Genomic DNA, 23,354 nt, shown 5'->3' with positions numbered 1-23,354 from the left:
TACGGACGGTTACTCCTTTAAGTGTAAAAAGCAGAGAAAACGTAGAGTTTTTCAAATTATTGTGAAAAACTTTTTCATTTGAATTTCTGGACCCAAGTTCACTATATTTGTGTAACAAAAGAGTCTGGAATCGGCGGCCACCGTGGTGTGATGGTAGCATGCTCCGCCTACCACACCGTATGCCCTGGGTTCGCACCCCGGACAAAGCAACATAAAAATTTTATTAATAAGGTTTTTAAACTAGAAGAAAATTTTTCTAAGCGTGGTCGCCCCTCGGCAGTGTTTGGCATGCGCTCCGGGTGTATTTCTGCCATGAAAAGCTCTCAGTGAAAACTCATCTGCCTTGCAGATGCCGTTCGGAGTCGACATTTCTAGGGAAAATCAAGAGGAGCACGACGCAAATTGGAAGAGAAGCTCGGTCTTAGATCTCTTCGGAGGTTATCACGCCTTACATTTATTTTTTTTTTAAAGAGTTTCTGGAGGTCAATTCCTTAACTATGAAAAACTGAAAAATGTACACTTATTGAAAACTCATTTGCACACACAGTTTACACTTTAAATTTAGTTGTGTTTTTATGCACAAAATTTTGAAACTAAATTTGAGAAAGTATAATTTCTAAACGAATTGTTTTACATCCTATACAATTTAGATCTTCACTTGAGTGATCCCAAAATGCTCCTCCAGCAGAACACAGATATTCTGAATTACCTTTATTCACTAATTTCTAATATGGCAGATTAGTGCAATGGATTTAAGCTTCATATATAAAGATTTACTTTTATTAGAAATTAAATGACAACATGAGCCACTTTTAGACTTCAAGACAGTGCATCACCTTTAATAGAACAATTAACTTTTTTCATGATCATACATTAATAATTCTAGTTATAATTACAACATTAGTTAGTTATTTAATATTTATATTATTCTTTAATAAATATACAAATCGAAATTTATTACATGGAAAAACTATTGAAGTAATTTGAACAATTCTCTCAACAAATATATTATTATTTATTGCTTTCCTATCACTTCGATTATTATATTTATTAGATGAAATTAATGAACCATCAATAACATTAAAAACTATTGGGCATCAATGATACTGAAAATATGAATATTCAGATTTTTTAAATATTGAATTTGACTCATATATAATCCCAACAAATGAAATAATTAACAATAATTTTCGATTATTAGATGTAGATAATCGAGTAATTTTACCTATGAATTCACAAATTCGAATTTTAGTTTCAGCAGCAGATGTTATTCATTCATGAACTATTCCTGCTCTTGGTGTAAAAATTGATGGAACACCAGGACGACTAAACCAAACTAATTTTATAATTAACCGTCCTGGACTATTTTTTGGACAATGTTCTGAAATTTGTGGAACTAATCATAGTTTTATACCTATTGTAATTGAAAGAATTCCTGTAAAAAATTTTATTAAATGAATAAATAGTAATTCATCATTAGATGACTGAAAGCAAGTATTGGTCTCTTAAACCACTTAATAGTAAATTAGTTGTCAGAAAAAGTAAAGAAAAGACGGCCTAATGTCAAAAAACCCTATCGAAATGCAAACTGCCTTGTTTGTTTTTAATGAACTACGTTGTATTTTCTTGTATTTCTTTAGTTTTTTTAAATATAATTCTTACATTTAAGGCTTGGTTTCCTCGGAAAGCGGCGCCGCTTTATTACGACCGCTAAAGAACGCCCGGTATTTTCAGCGGCACCGCTTTGTTGGAAACTACGAACATTTACGGCAGACGATCCACAAAATTTTATTTTACATTTTTCCTTTATTTTTTAGTTTTTCCTCTTACTTTTTTAACTGCACATACAAAAATAAAACATCTTCAATAAAATTAAAATTCAAAAATGTTGTTTATTTTATAAACATTTGACAAAATGTTCACCGCTTTGACAATAGCGGTGGCAAAAAATGTTGATGAACGAGTCTCTACCGTCATAACGGCCGTAATATTTTATGCCCTGCCGCTATATTACGTTACGCTGAACTTCACCGTCTTCTTAGTTTAAACATAATTACTTTTACACTGCAATAATTTTGACAACGCACTCTACCGCTTTGTAACGGCAGCTAAATAGCGGCACCGATTTCGAGGAAACCGGGCCTTTACATTAGTACTGAAATCTTATTGGCTCCCTCGACAAAAAATATAGGGGAAAATACAAGAAAAATACATAGAAAATAAAGTAGTGTCATATAGGAGTTTGATTCCTTTGCACTTACAGCACCATTTTATTTGCAGGAGACTTTCACAGCTACAAAAAATAACAAGCCAACCTAATATAAACGCACGAAAGTCATTTTCTGCCAAAAATTTGTCATGCACATACAACTTGTATGAGAGCAACCCAAATTGAATTTTCTGCCTGAAAACCAAACTCGATTTCCAATTTGTGTTCTGCGTGACATTTAGATTTGACGTTTGGACACATGCTTTACATTGTCGCAACGCATGCTTATTTGGGTTAGGGCAAAAAACGCCGGTTGCTTGCGTGCGCTAAAAAAACGGAGTGCGGTTTTATTAGGTTGGCTTTTAAGGCGGATTTACACAGACGCTTTGGTTGTGTTGCATTCATTAATTCATCTGTCGGGCGAAGTATCGACAAATTTACATAAATACTTTGGTTGCGTGCCTACGCTTTGACAACTCCATACGAAAAACAATGAAACGCCGTATGTTATCTTTGCTTTGAAGCGACCAAAGTGTTTATATAATTTTGCCCTTATGCATTTGTGTAAACAGGCTTAGAAGTGAAATTTTTCCATGTTACACGTGTGGCGCTTTATATTTTGACTCTAATTTAAACAAATTTTGCTTTCCGTATATTTCCGCATTGTTGCAAGCTAAAAATCTTCTAGTATTCTTATTTCCGCGGAAATATAGGCAACTATTTCATCTGTAAATACTACAAAGTTTTATTAAACCATCAAATGCAACTCAGCTTGAAGTACTCTTACGTACCAAAAATGCAACTCTAGCCTGAGATTTGCATCAGGTGAGCGAGGCTGTTTGTAGTTTTGAGGTTTATCGCTTAGTCGACACACTTATATAGGTACACTATGGTCAGCATAAGCATGCATGTGTACATGCTAGCATACATAGAAAATATCGTTTATAAAAATACTGAATAGTAGCGGTCCCAAAATAGATCCTTGCGTTACCCCAGTGAGTAACGGTTTTATACCAGAAGCTTCGAAGCCAATTTCGACACGCTGGGATCTACCCGTCAGATACCTCCGCATGAGACGCGTTGCGGAATCCTTAGAACCAAAGTAGTTGTTTAGCTTCATACATAGCAAGTCATAATTCACCGAGTCAAACGCTTTTGAAAAGTAAAGTAAGCACAGTAAAGTCAGTTGATTTTTGTCGAATGATCCCCTATTGTCACCAAAAATTTTTTAATATAGCCGTGGAACAACTGTGCCTAGCTCTGAAGCCCGACTGATATGGGGACAAGAGGGAAAACTTTTTAATATTGGACAGCAATATCTCGAAGACCTTTGAGAGAGTAGGCAAGATGCTTATTGGCCGAAAATCACTGGGACAACATGCAGACTTAGTTTTGGCGAAACATGGCAACTTTCCACCCATCAGGGAAGCATGAAGTTGTGATACTGTGATTCAGGATATGGGTGAAGGTTGGAAAAATGTATGGGCAATCAATTTCACAAACTTAATTTGAATGTTGTCCTCACCAATACAATTATATTGTAAATGCATCTAGCCACATCACATTCCGACACAGTTTCAAACTCAAAGATTCAACACACAGGCACGAGAGAGGAAGTACAGGTGGGGGTACTAGTACTAACACTAGACGGGGAAACGCAGCAAACAAAGGCATTTTTTAGGAAGTCGGGGCGGAGGGGACAATCAGAACTTTCACTTACATGTACCCGAAGATTTTTTAAATTACGCCACAAAACATGATTCGGCAATGATGTGTCCAACATTTTACTAAAATATTTACAATATCTGGCTTTATAATAGCAGTAGTCTCGTTCCGGACAAGCTTGTTTTATTCACGCCAATTTGTTTCATTGCGGCAATGATCATTGCTCAACACCATAGTTATTCGAATTAGATGACATACGCTCCATAGAAGTCATAAAATTTCGAACATACACATTATTTTCAAGCAGAATGTCTTGAGTTAATTTAAAAATATCTGCTTGAAGAGTTGGTGCAGCATTTTGGCCCAACGAAAGCTGCTCCTCTTGGGAAGAAAAATATATTTGTAAAAATTTTGGAACCATGTTAGGCGGTGGTAATAAACTTCCAATAATATGGTACACTTCTCCATTTATTTTGAAAGTTGGCATGAAATTACCTTCTCTAGTTTCATTATCGCCAAACGAAGTCATAGTGAAACAACTATTGTATTTCTTATAGAATAAAAAAATAAATGTAAGGCGTGATAACCTCCGAAGAGATCTAAGGCCGAGCTTCTTGTATTTTCTTATATTTTGTTTAAAATGACTGGACGACGTATGCTCTCCTGTAAGCAGCGCTTTGATCGCTGGCGGAGGCTCACCGATATAACTTAATTTGACATTACTCTTACTAGAGCACGTAACTGGTGTTTCTTCTGGCCACTTCCTAGCTTTACAAAAAACGCAAATTTCACTTATGCGGCCAATGAAAAGTGGAGATTTTTCCATATAATTCAGATGTGGTCTGTAGTTAAATGCTGACTTCAGACCAATCGCCCTTTGCTTGTTGTTCAATGCTCGCAACCTTTCATTTTAACTCTCTCCTTTGTTCCAAAAAGCACCATACTTCGCTAATAAATATCAGAATTGAAAAGAAGGTAAAGGGAGGAAGAGACAGAAAGAGCGCCATTTCGGGATATCGCCATAAAGGTGGACCAGGGGTGATTCTAGAATGTGTTTTTACGATATGGGAATCAAATGAAAGGTGTTAATTAGTATTTTAAAACGGAGTGAGCCTTAGTTCTATAGGTCGACGCCTTTTCGGGATATCGCCATAAAGGTGGACGAGGGGTGACTGTAGAATGTGTTTTTACGATATGGGAATCAAATGAAAGGCGTTAATGAGTATTTTGTATAAAAAATGGGCGTGGCTTCGACCGATTTCGCCAATTTTCAAAGAAAACAGTTATAGTCATAGAATCTATGCCCCTGCCAAATTTCACAAGTATTGGGTAATTTTTGTTCGACTTATGGCATTAAAAGTATTCTAGACAAATTAAATGAAAAAGGGCGGAGCCACGCCCATTTTAAAATTTTCTGTTATTTTTGCATTTTGTTGCACCATATCATTACTGGAGTTAAATGTTGACATAATTTACTTATATACTGTAAACATATTAAATTTTTTGTTATATTTTGACTTAAAATTTTTTTTTCTAAAAGTGGGCGTGTTCGTGGTCCTATTTTGCTAATTTTTATTTAGCACACATATAGGGATATGAGTAACGCTCTTGCCAAATTTCATCATGATATCTTCAACGACTGCCAAATTACGGCTTGCAAAACTTTCAAAGTACCTTCTTTCAAAAGTAGGCGGTGCCATGCCCATTGTCCAAAATTTTAATAATTTTATATTCTATGTCATAGGGTCAACCCACCTACCAAGCTTCATCGCTTTATCCATCTTTTTTGTTATGAATTATCGCACTTTTTCGGTTTTTCGAAATTTTCGATATCGAAAAAGTGGGCGTGGTTATAGTCAAATTTCGTTCATTTTAAATAGCGATCTGAGATGAGTGTCATCAAGATACCTCAAAATTTACTCAAGTTATCGTGTTTACGGACGGATGGACGGACGGATGGTCATGGCGAAATAAATTTCTTTTTTCGCCCATATTATTTTGATATATAGAAGTCTATATCAATCTCGATTAGTTTATGCCGTTACGGATTACCATTATGCGAACAAAGTTAATATACTCTGTGAGCTCTGCTCAGCGGAGTATAATTAATGAGTGAAGTCAATGTTGTATTAATAATGAAACCAAGATTGTTTACTTTGGGTACTAGTTTTAGGCTTTTGTCGGCAATGTACCTACACAAGTTTTTAGCATAGGCAGCAGTGTTGCCAGGTGATGCAAAAAAAAAAAGCTAGATTGGCAGAAAAAAAAGTTAGAAAAGGCTAAATTTAGAAAAAAAGAAGCTAAAAAAGGCCAGAAATTTTTTGGTTAATTCATAACATTTATTTTATATTTTAGTTTACACATTTGTAAATAAAAACTTATAAACATAACTTAAGCATAACTTCCTGTTTCAAAACATATCAGGCACATTTTCCTTGAATAGCGCATGGAATTACTTTATATGATTGCATATGTGTAATACATAAAAAAATATTACAAACTAATTATTTATATATATATTCCCCGTCTGAAGAATCAGAAGAGCTTAAGTCTGGGTATAAAGTTTGGCTATTTACCATAGATATGAGATCATCGGTAATTTCAAAGTCATTACAACATTTAGATGAGCGTTTTAACGAGCATCTAATATTAAGCAGCGCATTAATCATTTTAATTTTTAGTTTGTTCCTTAATTTAGTTTTCAGAATTTTCATGCCACTAAAAATTCTTTCAACCTCCGCGTTACTGAGTGGTAATACTAAAAAACTAAATATGAATTCGACAAGTTCTAAAAAAGGAGGTTCGTTTAATGCATTTTTATGTTCTCGGACTTCCGACCAAAATTCCATGGTGGAGTGTACATTTTTCCATTGTATAGTTATAAGTTTTCGCCACTGCATCTCTATTAATGTTATTTGACTTGAAGAATAACTATACTTCTCTTTTTCTAAGTAAGAAAATACATCTGACTTTGAAATTTTCAATGAATTTTCAGCAGAAAAAGAATTAATCTTTTGTAGAGAACCTCATATTATTAGGTATTAGGTGTTCACAGGAACTACTGAAATTATTTTCTTTTAGAAATTTTTAAAAATACATTCGGAGTAAAAAAGGCTAGAAAAAAGTCACGAAGCTAAACCCAAAATTTCGAGGCTAAAGGCAAAAAAAAAGGCTAAATCTAGCCTCGAAAAGGCTAACCTGGCAACACTGATAGGCAGTACATACGATTTATCACTATTTTGGCATAATTCAACTTCGAGCATATGAGTGATGGAAAGATATTCACTATCGGTGATTGATTCGCCGCGAATGAAAAATATATATAGCGATAGATATCCAAATATCAGTGATTGGCGATTTTCCTTCAGCATTAAATTCTAATACTAATAGTGATAGCGGCGATGCAATCACCGATAGTGAAATATCGTTCATCACTACTAGTTATCTAAATATATCAGTGATTGGCGATATTTCTTCATGAATATTTCTTCATTCGGTTGAGTTTACTTTAGCTAGTTTGCTCTTTCAAGCGACGTTATTTTGAATTGATATTTTTATAAACGAGGTTTTGATCTGGTTGGCTGCGAAAATTTGGTTGTATTAATTTATTAAAAATCCGTTTTAATACCGAGGGAAAGATGAGAGCAAATTATAGTAAAACAAGTAAGGAAGGCTAAGTTCGGGTGTAACCGAACATTACATACTCAGCTGAGAGCTTTGGAGACAAAATAAGGGAAAATCACCACGTAGGAAAATGAACCTAGGGTAACCCTGGAATGTGTTTGTATGACATGGGTATCATCAAATGGAAGGTATTAAAGAGTATTTTAAAAGGGAGTCGGCCATAGTTCTAAAGGTGGACCAGGGGTTAGTCTAGAATGTGTTTGTACGATATGGGTATGAAATGAATGGTGTTAATGAGTATTTTAAAAGGGAGTGGGCCTTAGTTCTATATGTGGGCGCTTTTTCCAGATATCGCCATATAGGTGGACCAGGGGTGACTCTATAATGTGTTTGTACGATATGGGTATGAAATGAATGGTGTTAATGAGTATTTTAAAAGGGAGTGGACCTTAGTTCTATATGTGGACGCTTTTTCCAGATATCGCCATACAGGTGGACCAGGGGTGACTCTATAATGTGTTTGTACGATATGGGTATCAAATTAAAGGTATTAATGAGGGTATTAAAACGAAGTAGCCCTTAGTTGTATATGTGAAGGCGTTTTCGAGATATCGACCAAAATGTGAACCAGGGTGACCCCGAACATCATCTGTCGGGTACCGCTAATTTATTTATATATATAATACCACGAACAGTATTCCTGCCAAGATTTCAAGGGCTTTTTATTGCGCCTGCAGAACTTTTTCATTTTTTTCTACTTAATATGGTAGGTGTCACACCAATTTTACAAAGTTTTTTCTAAAGTTATTTTTTGCGTCAATAAACCAATCAAATTACCATGTTTCATCCTTTTTTTCATATTTGTTATATAATTATGGCATTGTTTTCATTTTTCGAAATTTTTGATTTCGAAAAAGTGGGCGCGGTTATAGCCGGATTTCGGCCATTTTTTGTACCAAGATAAAGTGAGTTCAGATAAGTAGGCGAACTGAGTTTAGTAAAGATATAGGTTTTTGCTCAAGTTATCGTTTTAACGGCCGAGCGGAAGGACAGACGGCCGACTGTGTATAAAAACTGGGCGTGGCTTCAACCGATTTCGCCCATTTTCACAGAAAACAGTTACCGTCATAGATTCTATGCCTCTACTAAATTTCAGAAGGATTGGTAAATTTTTGTTCGACTTATGGCATTAAAAGTATTCTAGACAAACTAAATGAAAAAGGGCAGAACCACGCCCATTTTGAAATTTTCTTTTATTTTTATATTTTGTTGCACCATATCATTACTGGAGTCGAATGTTGACATAATTTACTTATATACAGTAAAGATATTCAATTTTTTGTTAAAATTTGACTTTAAAAAAAATTTTTTTTAAAGTGGGCGTGTTCTTGATCCGATATTTCTAATTTTTATTTAGCACATATATAGTAATAGTAGTAACGTTCCTGCGAAATTTCATAATGATATCCTCAATGACTGCCAAATAACAGCTTGCAAAACTTTTAAATTACCTTCTTTTAAAAGTGGGCGGTGCCACGCCCATTGTCCAAAATTTTACTAACTTTCTGTTCTGCGTCATAAGGTCAACCCACCTACCAAGTTTCATCGCTTTATCCGTCTTTGGCAATGAATTATCGCATTTTCTCGGTTTTTCGATATCGAAAAAGTGGGCGTGGTTATAGTCCGATATCGTTCATTTTAAATAGCGATCTGAGATGAGTGCCCAGGAACATACATACCAAATTGCATCAAGATACCTCAAAATTTACTCAAGTTATCGTGTTAACGGACAGACGGACGGACGGACATGGCTCAATCAAATTTTTTTTCGATACTGATGATTTTGATATATGGAAGTCTATATCTATCTCCATTCCTTTATACCTGTACAACCAACCCTTATCCAATCAAAGTTAATATACTCTGTGAGCTCTGCTCAACTGAGTATAACAAGAAGTGAAATGTGGCAATTTTATGAGCCCATAAATGAAAAGCATGCAAAGCCCGGTGATAATTGTAAAAGTCCCCGTTCATATAAATATTTCATGAAGTGTATAAAAGAGATTAAAGGACTGAATTTTTTTGTTTTTAATTACAAATGACGCCAAATAGACCTGGGTCTTTAGACTTGGTCTAAGATTGGTTGCCTGTGTAATTCCTAAGTTAATACTTCTAGGCAATATCCGTTAGCAGTTTTATAAAATATGTGTTTTTGATGGAAAAATAAAAGAATTATAGAAATATATATCACTTGCCTTATTGTAAACAGATGTAACTCAAAATTTAAGCTTTTTGGGAGAATGAAATTCAAGTTTTGTCGTATTATATGGTTGACTTCTCCGCCTAATTTCTAGGGCACTGAAGTAGGTGACCAATTTTCTGTCAAAGGATATTTTTATAATAGTTTTTCATTAAAAATTAATTCACTTTACTATAAAAAATATTATGCAGACAAATACAAATTTCAGAATAAGTTTATACGGAGTATTTCTGAATTCATCGGTGTAGTATAAAAATAATAGTAATAAATCGTGTTTTTATGTGTTACATATACAGATTTATTTCGGGTTGATTCATCTTACATTTAAAAATCAAAGCATTTTCAATTAGAAAAATTTATAAAACAAAGATGCACAGACATCTATTTCCGCTAGTTTCATCTCATTGAGTGTAATACGAGACTGAACATAATATCGTCAGCCAGTTAATAATATTGTATCATAATATCTCAGAAAATTGGAATTTCATATTACATCAGTTTTCAATAAAAGTTACATATTTTTTTCTTTTTACTCCAATTTGGGTTCACATATTCTGTATACTAAACTAAATTAATGTATAACATTCAATCTACTCCGGTAAAAAAACTTAAACATTCCTTTTTTATATCCAAGTATACAAACTGCACATTCGCTTATTAAAAATATATGGAAACCAGGGATGCACCTTAACGTTAAGCTAATCGTTTATCAAAAAATTTCCACCGTTTCCGTTGAAACACTTCGAAATATTATCGATAAAGAAATTATCAAGATAAATTGTATCTCGTTTTTATCCGAAACGAAAAGCTTTCGTTAACGTTAAAAACGTTAACAAAAACGTGATACTTTATGTTTGAATTGTGCTGGCAATGCTATAGCCATGGTGAAGCCGTAAGGTGGTAACAACGAGCGCACATACACACACAAACTCCATATAATTTGTTTGTGTAATTCGTTGGTGGTAATGTCAAAAACACTCTGAGAAATGTTCGTACTGTCAAAATTCGTGAGAAAAGTTGCAATCAGCTTGGCTATTGCTTTCACCTTTAATGACTCCGCCATCAATCAGCTTTGCCAGCATAGTTTGAAATTAATAATGAACATAAACGATTTGATTCCGTTTTGATATGGCAGAAAACGAAACGAAATCATTTCGTTAATTTGACGTTTTTAACGTTAATAAACGAAACGAAATGGCTTTGTTTCGTTTTTTAACGTTAATTATCGTAACGAAATGATATCGGTTCGTTGGTTAAGCATGCCTGATTGAAACCATTGCTATAGCTATATAAAATAGCCGCGATTCAAAAATATCCATCACTATTTCACTGATACTTCCAAATAGCTATATCGACCATCACTAGATCATATATCACCTGTGTCCTCATGATTCCCGGATAGATATAGCTTGATATCGTCAGCATCATAGTGTACAAGTACAAGTGTGTTGACTTCTTTCTGACAGGCACTCGCTTAAGTGAGCATAACGGGAAAATCTGGGTTACCATTGTTATTTGGGTTGAAAACGGTCAATTAGGGTTCTGTGCAGAGACGTAAAAGATTGAAACGGGGTTTATGTAGTCACAAAAAGTTGCTCCTGTTCCACAGCATTTTAATTTTATACCATGGCGAAAAGTGTTCAGTTCAGAGGTATTGATTTTCATTAAAAGTTTAAATTATTACGGACGGTTACTCCTTTAAGTGTAAAAAGCAGAGAAAACGTAGAGTTTTTCAAATTATTGTGAACAACTTTTTAATTTGAATTTCTATACCCAAGTTCACTATATTTGTGTATCAAAAGAGTCTGGAATCGGCGGCCACCGTGGTGTGATGGTAGCGTGCTCCGCCTACCACACCGTATGCCCTGGGTTCGCACCCCGGACAAAGCAACATTAAAATTTTAGAAATAATGTTTTTAAATTAGAAGAAAATTTTTCTAAGCGGGGTCGCCCCTCGGCAGTGTTTGGCAAGCGCTCCGGGTATATTTCTGCCATGAAAATCTCTCAGTGAAAACTCATCTGCCTTGCAAGATGCCGTTCGGAGTTGACATTTCTAGGGAAAATCAAGAGGAGCATGACGCAAATTGGAAGGGAAGCTCGGCCTTAGATCTCTTCGGAGGTTATCGCGCCTTACATTTATTTTTTTTTTTTTTAAAGAGTCTGGAGGTCAATTGCTTAACTATGAAAAACTGAAAAATGTACACTTAATGAAAACTCATTTGCACACACAATTTACACTTTGAATTTAGTTGTGTTTTTATGCACAAAATTTTGAAACTAAAAACAAAATTTTCAGTTGTCAGAAAAAGTAAAGAAAAAATGGCCTAATGTCAAAAAACCCTATCGAAATGCAAACTGGCTTATTTGTTTTTAATGAACTACGTTGTGTTTTCTTGTATTTCTTTAGTTTTTTTAAATATAGTTCTTACACTTAAGGCTTGGTTTCCTCGGAAAGCGGTGCCGCTTTATTACGACCGCTAAAGAACGCCCGGTATTTTCAGCGGCACCGCTTTGTTGGAAACTATGAACACTTACGGCACACGATCCACAAAATTTTATTTTACATTTTTCCTTTATTTTTTAGTTTTTCCTCTTACTTTTTTAACTGCACATACAAAAATAAAACATGTTCAATAAAATTAAAATTGAAAAATATTGTTTATTTTATAAATATTTGACAAAATGTTCACCGCTTTGACAATAGCGTTGGCAAAAAATGGTGATGAACGAGTTTCTACCGACATAACGGCCGTAATATTTTATGCCCTGCCACTATATTACGTTACGCTGAACTTCACCGTCTTCTTAGTTTACACATAATTACTTTTACACTGCAACAATTTTGACAACATACTCTACCGCTAGGTAACGGCAGCTAAATAGCGGCACCGATTTCGATGAAACCGGGCCTTCACACTAGTACTGAAACCTTATTGGCTCCCTCGACAAAAAATATAGGGGAAAATACAAGAAAAATACATAGAAAATAAAGTAGTGTCATATAGGAGTTTGATTTCTTTGCACTTACAGCACCATTTTATTTGAAGGAAACTTTCACAGCTACAAAAATTAACAAGCCAACCTAATATAAACGCACGCAAGTCATTTTCTGTCAAAAATGTCTCATGCACATACAACTTGTATGAGAGCAACCCAAATTGAATTTGCTGCCTGAAAACCAAACTCGATTTCCAATTTCTGTTCTGCGTGACATTTAGATTTGACGTTTGGACACATGCTTTACATTGTCGCAACGCATGCTTATTTGGGTTAGGGAAAAAAACTTCGGTTGTTTGCGTGCGCTAAAAAAACGCAGTGCGGTTTTATTAGGTTGGCTTTTAAGGCGGATTTACACAGACGCTTTGGTTGCGTTGCATTCATTAATTCATCTGTCGGGCGAAGTATCGACAAATTTACATAAATGCTTTGGTTGCGTGCCTACGCTTTGACAACGCCATACGAAAAACAATGAAACGCCGTACGTTATCTTTGCTTTGAAGCGACCAAAGCGTTTATATAATTTTGCCCTTATGCATTTGTGTAAACAGGCTTAGAAGTGAAATTTTTCCATGTTACACGTGTGGCGCTTTATATTTTGACTCTAATTTAAAAAAGTTTTGCTTTCCGTATGTTTCCGCCTTGTTGCAAGCTAAAAATCTTCTAGTATTCCTATTTCCGCGGAAATATATACAACTATTTCATCTGTAAATACTACAAAGTTTTATTAAACCATCAAATGCAACTCAGCTTGAAGTACTCCTACGTACCAAAAATGCAACTCTAGACCTGAGATTTGCATCAGGTGAGCGAGGATGTTTGTAGTTTTGACGTTTATCGCTTAGTCGACGCACTTGTATAGGTACACTATGGTCAGCATAAGCACATGCTAACTTACATAGAAAATATCGTTTATAAAAATACTGAATAGTAGCGGCCCCAAAATAGATCCTTGCGTTACCCCAGTGAGTAACGGTTTTAGACCAGAAGCTTCGAAGCCCATTTTGAACCGCTGGGATCTACCCGTCAGATAGCTCCGCATGAGACGCGTTGCGGAATCCTTAAAACCAAAGTAGTTGTTTAGCTTCATACAAAGCAAGTCTTAATTCACCGAGTCAAACGCTTTTGAAAAGTAAAGTAAGCACAGTAAATTCAGTTGATTTTTGTCGAAGGATCCCCTATTGTCACCAAAAATTTTTTAATATAGCCGTGGAATAACTGTGCCTAGCTCTGAAGCCCGACTGATATGGGGACAAGAGGGAAAACTTTTTAATATTGGACAGCAATATCTCGAAGACCTTTGAGAGAGTAGGCAAGATGCTTATTGGCCGAAAATCACTGGGACAACATGCAGACTTAGTTTTGGCAAAACATGGCAACTTTCCACCCATCAGGGAAGCATGAAGTTGTGATACTGTGATTCAGGATATGGGTGAAGGTTGGAAAAATGTATGGGCAATCAATTTCACAAACTTAATTTGAATGTTGTCCTCACCAATACAATTATATTGTAAATGCATCTAGCCACATCACATTCCGACACAGTTTCAAACTCAAAGATTCAACACACAGGCACGAGAGAGGAAGTACAGGTGGGGGTACTAGTACTAACACAAGACGGGGAAACGCGGCAAGCAAATGCATTTTTTAGGAAGTCGGGGCAGAGGGGACAATCAGAACTTTCACTTACATGTACACGAAGATTTTTTAAATTACGCAACAAAACATGATTCGCTAATGATGTGTCCAATATTTTACTAAAATATTTACAATATCTGGCTTTATAAAGCAGTAGTCTCGTTCCGGACAAGCTTGTATTCACGCCAATTGGTTTCATTGCGGTAATGATCATTGCTCAACACCATAGTTATTCGAATTAGATGACATACGCTCCATAGAAGTCATAAAACTTCGAACATACACATTATTTTCAAGCAGAATTTCTTGAGTTAATTTAAAAATATCTGCTTGAAGAGTTGGTGCAGCATTTTGGCCCAACGAAAGCTGTTCCTCTTGGGAAGAAAAATATATTTGTAAACATTTTGGAACCATGTTGGGCGGTGGTAATAAACTTCCAATAATATGGTACACTTGTCCATTTATTTTGAAAGTTGGCATGAAATTACCTTCTCTAGTTTCATTATCGCCAAACGAAGTCATAGCGAAACAACTATTGTATTTTCTTATGAAATAAAAAAAATAAATGTAAGGCGCGATAACCTCCGAAGAGATCTAAGGCCGAGCTTTTTGTATTTTCTTATATTTTGTTTAAAATTACTGGACGACGTATGCTCTCCTGTAAGCAGCGCTTTGATCGCTGGTGGAGGCTCACCGATATAACTTAATTTGACATTACTCTTACTAGAGCACGTACCTGGTGTTTCTTCTGGCCACTTCCTAGCTTTACAAAAAACGCTAATTTCACTTATGCGGCCAATGAAAAGTGGAGATTTTTCCATATAATTCAGATGTAGTAGTTAAACGCTGACTTCAGACCAATCGCCCTTTGCTTGTTGTTCAATGCTCGCAACCTTTCATTTTAACTCTCCCCTTTGTTCCAAAAAGCATCATACTTCGCTAATAAATATCAGAATTGAAAAGAAGGTTGTGAGGACCAAATATAACACCATTAATTTGGCCCACACAAAACGACCCCACATCATATTCGATACAGCACTAACACAACAGCCAGTCACAAAAGGCTATATCAACAGACCAACCAACAAGTTCAATACAGCATACATCATATTCGATACAACACTAACACACCAGCCAGTCACAAAAGGCTATAGCAACAGGTCAACCAACAAATTCAATACAGCATTGACACAACAGCCAGTCACAAAAGGCTATAGCAGCAGACCAACCAACAAGTCTTAGCAACACAACGGGCAAGCACAACACTTTAATGCCAACTCAACAAACTAACAAATCTCAGCAACGCAACGAGCGTTCGCAACATCGAACAGCAACCATGGCAACGCAACCATTCGAGCCAGCAATACCAAACAAAGCAATAAAAGGAGCAACACAGCAGGACAGAAGTTAGTTAGCACGAAGCTGTGGCCGTGAGCTACTTGTGGAGCGTCCCTTGAAGTTGTCGGTTCTACCATGCGGACAGGTCGTTTCACAGGAGTAAGTCGTGGCCTCAAGTGGTGAATGTGTCGGTTATACCACCAAACACCGCTTGGGACTTCGCCAGCAACGGCACTACCACAGTAACGCGCACCCGCGAACAGGCAGCGTCCGCCCGCCTGCGCCGACAGTAACAGCGCTACGCAAGCATATACGTTGGCCGCAGCAACACTACGCAAACATACAACGCTAGCCGCAACAGCATCATAGCTGATATATACGCTGGCCATACCATTACGCCAATCTACTACGCTGGCCGCAACAGCACCATAGCTAATACACTACGCTGGCTTCAGTACTGCGCCGATCTACTACGCTGACCACGACAGCGCCCCGATAATATACTGCGTTGACACAGCAAAGTTACGCAAACCTACTGCGCCAACTATAACAAAGTTACCCTCGTGCCGAAGCACGGAGCTGTGGTCGTGACCAGATCTACTTGTGGAGCGTCCCTTGAAGTTGTTGGTTCTACCATGCGGACAGGTCGCTTCATAGGAGTGAGTCGTGGCATCAAGTGGTTAATGTGTCGGTAATACCACCAAACACCGCTTGAGACCTCGTGAGCACCGGCACCACCACAGTGACTCGCCCCGCGAGCAGGTGACATTCGCCAGCCAAACTACCACGCTGGTCACAATTGCAAAAATACTACGTTGGCCATAGCATTACGCCAATCCACTACCCCGGCCACAATCGCACACACACTACGTCGGCCACAGCATTACGCCAGCTAATACGCTGACCGCGACCGCACCACGCTAACATATTAGGTGGACCACATCACTACGCAAACATACGACGTTGGCCACAGCATTGCGCCAACCCACTACGCTGACCGCAAGCGCCAACATACGACGCGGGCCACAACAGCGCTACGCAAGCACATTACGTTGGTCACCGCACCACGCTGGCCACAACAGCACTACGCACACATACTACGGTGACCACAGCAGAGTCACGCAAATACACGACGTCAACCACGCTAGGGTTGCGTACATACACGCCAACGCAAGGCGTCACCGAAACACGTTTTACACGCACTCAGGCAACGACCAGCCGGGCGTCCTAACGGAACGTTCCTAACGGGACACGCACGCCGACGCAGGGCGTCACAAAACACATTTACACACACACAAGCAACGACCATCGAGGCGTCATAACGGGACACGAGTACCGTGGGCCCACCACGCAGTATAGAGCAAGCATACAGTGAAACGAAAACAACAAATATTTCTTCTTTTGATTACGTAAAATTTTTCATTTTAATTATAGTGTACATACATATATAGAATTAGAGAAATAAAGTGAATTTATATGAAAACGATTTGCACGGTGTCCCAAATTTACAAATATATTGTAAGCGAACCTTGGACACGGCGAGTATACCCCTAGCACTTATTGAAGAAGCGCCGGGACGGAAAAAGCTTCTTTACAAGGTAAAGGAGGGAAGAGACAGAAAGAGCGCCATTTCGGGATATCGCCATAAAGGTGGACCAGGGGTGATTCTAGAATGTGTTTTTACGATATGGGTATCAAATGAAAGGTGTTAATGCGTATTTTAAAACGGAGTGAGCCTTAGTTCTATAGGTCGACGCCTTTTCGGGATATCGCCATAAAGGTGGACCAGGGGTGACTGTAGAATGTGTTTTTACAATATGGGAATCAAATGAAAGGCGCTAATGAGTATTTTGTATAAAAACTGGGCGTGGCTTCGACCGATTTCGCCAATTTTCAAAGAAAACAGTTATGGTCATAGAATCTATGCCCCTGCCAAATTTCACAAGTATTGGTTAATTTTTGTTCGACTTATGGCATTAAAAGTATTCTAGACAAATTAAATGAAAAATGGCGGAGCCACGCCCATTTTAAAATTTTCTGTTATTTTTGCATTTTGTTGCACCATATCATTACTGGAGTTAAATGTTGACATAATTTACTTATATACTGTAAACATATTAAATTTTTTGTTATATTTTGACTTAAAATTTTTTTTTTCTAAAAGTGGGCGTGTTCGTCGTCCTATTTTGCTAATTTTTATTTAGCACACATATAGGGATATGAGTAACGCTCTTGCCAAATTTCATCATGATGTCTTCAACGACTGCCAAATTACGGCTTGCAAAACTTTCAAAGTACCTTCTTTCAAAAGTAGGCGGTGCCATGCCCATTGTCCAAAATTTTACTAATTTTATATTCTATGTCATAGGGTCAACCCACCTACCAAGTTTCATCGCTTTATCCGTCTTTGGTAATGAATTATCGCACTTTTTGGGTTTTTCGAAATTTTCGATATCGAAAAAGTGACCACGCCCACTCCGATTTCGTTCATTTTAAATAGCGATCTGAGATGAGTGTCATCAAGATACCTCAAAATTTACTCAAGTTATCGTGTTTACGGACGGATGGACATGGCTAATTAAATTTCTTTTTTCGCCCAAATCATTTTGATATATAGAAGTCTATATCAATCTCGATTTGTTTATGCCGTTACGGATTACCATTATGCGAACAAAGTTAATATACTCTGTGAGCTCTTCTCAGCTGAGTATAATGAATGATTGAAGTCAAAGTTGTATTAATAATGAAACCAAGATTGGTTATTTTGGGTACTAGTTTTAGGTGGCGACGTTATTTTGAATTGATATTTTTATAAACGACGTTTTGATCTGGTTGGCTGCAAAAATTTGTTTATATTAATTTATTAAAAATCCGTTTTAATACCGAATGAAAGATGAGAGCAAATTATAGTAAAACAAGTAAGGAAGGCTAAGTTCGGGTGTAACCGAACATTACATTCTCAGCTGAGAGCTTTGGAGACAAAATAAGGGAAAATCACCACGTAGGAAAATGAACTTAGGGTAACCCTGGAATGTGTTTGTATGACATGGGTATCAAATGGAAGGTATTAAAGAGTATTTTAAAAGGGAGTCGGCCATACTTCTAAAGGTGGACCAGGGGTGACTCTAGAATGTGTTTGTACGATATGGGTATGAAATGAATGGTGTTAATGAGTATTTTAAAAGGGAGTGGGCCTTAGTTCTATATGTGGACGCTTTTTCCAGATATCGCCATATAGGTGGACCAGGGGTGACTCTATAATGTGTTTGTACGATATGGGTATGAAATGAATGGTGTTAATGAGTATTTTAAAAGGGAGTGGGCCTTAGTTCTATATGTGGACGCTTTTTCCAGATATCGCCATATAGGTGGACCAGGGGTGACTCTATAATGTGTTTGTACGATATGGGTATCAAATTAAAAGTATTAAAGAGTATTTTAAAAGGGAGTCGGCCATAGTTTTAAAGGTGGCTCAGGGGTGACTCTAGAATGTGATTGTACGATATGGGTATGAAATGAATGGTGTTAATGAGTATTTTAAAAGGGAGTGGGCCTTAGTTCTATATGTGGACGCTTTTTCCAGATATCGCCATATAGGTGGACCAGGGGTGACTCTATAATGTGTTTGTACGATATGGGTATCAAATTAAAGGTATTAATGAGGGCTTTAAAAGGAAGTAGCCCTTAGTTGTATATGTGAAGGCGTTTTCGAGATATCGACCAAAATGTGGACCAGGGTGACCCAGAACATCATCTGTCGGGTACCGCTAATCTAATATATAAAATTCTTCTGTCACGGTTTTAGAGGCTGAACTCCTCCGAAACGGCTGAACCGCTTCTCATGAAATGTTGTGAGCATATTGGGTAGGTCTGAAAATCGGCCAACGTCTACCTTTTTTTCGCTACGTGTCTAGGGTCTTGAGATCAAAACGTGGACCCGGGTACCCCTAGAATGTGTTTATACAATATGGATATCAAATGAAAATTGCTGATGAGTGCTATAGTTCAGGATAATTTTCATACCCCTGGGTGACTAGGGTCTCGAGATATAGGCCAAAACGGGGACCAGGATACCCCTAAATGTGTTTATACAATATGGATGTCAAATGAAAGCTGTTGATGAGTGCTAAAGTACAGGATAATTTTAATACAACTGGGAGGCTAGGGTCGCGAGATATAGCCCAAAACGTGGACCCGGGTACCCCAGAATGTGTTTATGCAATATGGATATCAAATGAAAGCTGTTGATGAGTGCTATATTTCAGGATAATTTTCATACAATTGAGAGGCTAGGGTCTCGAGATATAGCCCAAAACGTGGACCCTGGTACCCCTAGAATGTGTTTATACAATATGGATATCAAATGAAAGCTGTTGATGAGTGCTATAATACAGGATAATTTTCATACAACTTGGAGGATAGGGTCTGGAGATATAACCCAAAACGGTGACCCGGGTACCCCTAGAATGTGTTTGTACAATATGGATATCAAATGAAAACTATTGATGAGTGCTATAGTACAGGATAATTTTCATACAACTGGGAGGATAGGGTCTCGAGATATAGCCCAAAACGTGGACCCGCGTACCCCTAGAATGCATTTATTCAATATGGATATCAAATGAAAGCTGTTGATGGGTGCTATAGTACAGGATAATTTTCAGAGATATAGCACAAAACGAGGACCCCGATACCCCTAGAATGTGTTTTTACATTACGGGTATCAGATTGAAGCTGTTAATGTATGCTTTAGTACAGAGTAAATTTTACACCGCTGGGTGACTACGGTCTCGAGATATAGGCCAAAACATGGACCCGGATACACCTAGAATGTGTGCGTATTATGGATATTAAATGAAAGCTGTTGATGAGAGCTCTGAAGTTCATTGTGATATCCGATTTAGTCGCATCAACCTGGCAAAACTGATAAATATGCATGCGAAGCCAATATAAAGACATGAATTAATAATACCCACATACTTATTTGCATACGTTCTATTCGATTTGCCTGAAATTTCGTATATAAATTTGCCTATATTAGTATTTACAATGCTTTTTTCCGGAAAGTATAATAGAGATGACTGGGACTGGGATTAGGACTAGGACTGGGACTGAGACTGAGACTCGGAGTGGGACTGGGACTGAGACTCGGAATGGGACTAGAAGAAAATACATACCACCCTCTGGGACTGGCAATAAGAGATGAAGAAGGAGAAAAACTTGAGAGAAAAGAAAAGAGAGAAGGAGGTTGAGAAAGATATAGAATGAGACGAGGATGGGGATGAAGCGAAAAAGACGGAGGGAGGAGTGAATAAAGAGATTAGGAAAAAGTGTAGAGGGGTAGGGCAGAGTTACACGGAAAAAGCTTATTAAAATATATGCAGATAGGCCAAATTTATGGCAGAACAGCGTCTGCCGGGTCTGCTAGTTTATTTATATATATAATACCACAAGAACAGTATTCCTGCCAAGATTTCAAGGGCTTTTGATTGCGCCTGCAGAACTTTTTCATTTTTTTCTACTTAATATGGTAGGTGTCACACCAATTTTACAAAGTTTTTCTAAAGTTATTTTTTGCATCAATAAACCAATCAAATTACCATGTTTCATCCCTTTTTTCATATTTGGTATAGAATTATGGCATTGTTTTCATTTTTCGTAATTTTCGATTTCGAAAAAGTGGGCGCGGTTATAGCCGGATTTCGGCCATTTTTTGTACCAAGATAAAGTGAGTTCAGATAAGTACGCGAACTGAGTTTAGTAAAGATATATCGGTTTTTGCTCAAGTTATCGTTTTAACGGCCGAGCGGAAGGACAGGCGGTCGACTGTGTATAAAAACTGGGCGTGGCTTCAACCGATTTCGCCCATTTTCACAGAAAACAGTTACCGTCATAGAGTCTATGCCTCTACCAAATTTCAGAAGGATTGGTAAATTTTTGTTCGACTTATGGCATTAAAAGTATTCTAGACAAACTAAATGAAAAAGGGCGGAACCACGCCCATTTTGAAATTTTCTTTTATTTTTGTATTTTGTTGCACCATATCATTACAGGAGTTGAATGTTGACATAATTTACTTATATACAGTAAAGATATTCAATTTTTTGTCAAAATTTGACTTTTAAAGAAATTTTTTTTAAAGTGGGCGTGTTCTTGATCTGATTTTTCAAATTTTTTTTGTTTGTTTATATATAGCAATAGTAGTAACGTTCCTGCGTAATTTCATCATGATATCCTCAATGACTTCCAAATAACAGCTTGCAAAACTTTTAAATTACCTTCTTTTAAAAGTGGGCGGTGCCACGCCCATTGTCCAAAATTTTACTAACTTTCTATTCTGCGTCATAAGGTCAACCCACCTACCGAGTTTCATCGCTTTATCCATTTTTGGAAATGAATTATCGCATTTTCTCCGTTTTTCGAAATTTTCGATATCGAAAAAGTGGGCGTGGTTATAGTCCGATATCGTTCATTTTAAATAGCGATTTGAGATAAGTGCCCAGGAACCTACATACCAAATTGCATCAAGATACCTCAAAATGTACTCAAGTTATCGTGTTAACGGACAGACGGACGGACGGACATGGCTCAATCAAATTTTTTTCGATACTGATGATTTTGATATATGGAAGTCTATATCTATCTCCATTCCTTTATATGGTTGAATTCTCCGCCTAATTTCTAGGGCACTGAAGTAGGTGACCAATTTTCTGTCAAAGGATATTTTTATAATAGTTTGAAGAATTTCTTATATTTTTCCTCGCATTTTTCATTAAAAATTAATTCACTTTACTATAAAAAACATTATGCAGACAAATACAAATTTCAGAATAAATTTATACGGAGTATTTCTGAATTCATCGGTGTATTATAAAAATAATAGTAATAAATCGTGTTTTTATGGTGTTACATATACAGATTTATTTTAGGTTGATTCATCTTACATTTAAAATTCGAAGCATTTTCAATTAGAAAAATTTATAAAACAAAGATGCACAGACATCTATTTCCGCTAGTTTCATCTCATTGAGTGTAATACGAGACTGAATATAATGTCGTCAGCCAGTTAATAATATTGTATCATAATACCTCAGAAAATTAGAATTTCATATTACATCAGTTTACAATAAAAGCTACATATTTTTTTCTTTTTACTCCAATTTTGGTTCACATATTTTGTATGCTAAACTAAATTAATGTATAACATTCAATCTACTCCGGTAAAAAAACTTAAACATTCCGTTTTTATATCCAAGTATACAAATTGCACATTCGCTTATTAAAAATATATTGAAGCGATCAATATAGCTATAAAAAATAGCTATAGCTATAAAAAATAGCCGCGATTCAAAAATATCCATCACTATTTTACTGGGTTACCATTGTTGTTTGGTCAATTAGGGTTCTGTGCAGAGACATAAAAATTGAAACGGGGTTTATGTAGTCACAAAAAACTTGCTCCTGTTCCACAGCATTTTATTTTATACCATGGCGAAAAGTGTTCAGTTCAGAGTTATTGATTTTAATTAAAAGATTAAATTATTACGGACGGTTACTCCTTTAAGTGTAAAAAGCAAAGAAAACGTAGTGTTTTTCAAATTATTGTGAAAAACTTTTTAATTT

The 23,354-nt window shown here is 36.7% G+C and overlaps 1 protein-coding gene across 1 annotated transcript in view; it reads left to right on the top strand.

Annotated features, from left to right (window-relative positions):
- LOC137235482 (calcium-dependent secretion activator-like) overlaps positions 1-23,354 on the top strand; it is a 3,515,579-nt gene that overhangs the window by 3,101,526 nt on the left and 390,699 nt on the right. The window lies entirely within an intron of this gene.

This window comes from Eurosta solidaginis, chromosome X, assembly GCF_040869045.1.
Source record: "Eurosta solidaginis isolate ZX-2024a chromosome X, ASM4086904v1, whole genome shotgun sequence".
Taxonomy (NCBI): Eukaryota; Metazoa; Arthropoda; class Insecta; order Diptera; family Tephritidae; genus Eurosta; species Eurosta solidaginis.
This window is presented reverse-complemented; position numbering and strand designations above follow the sequence as displayed.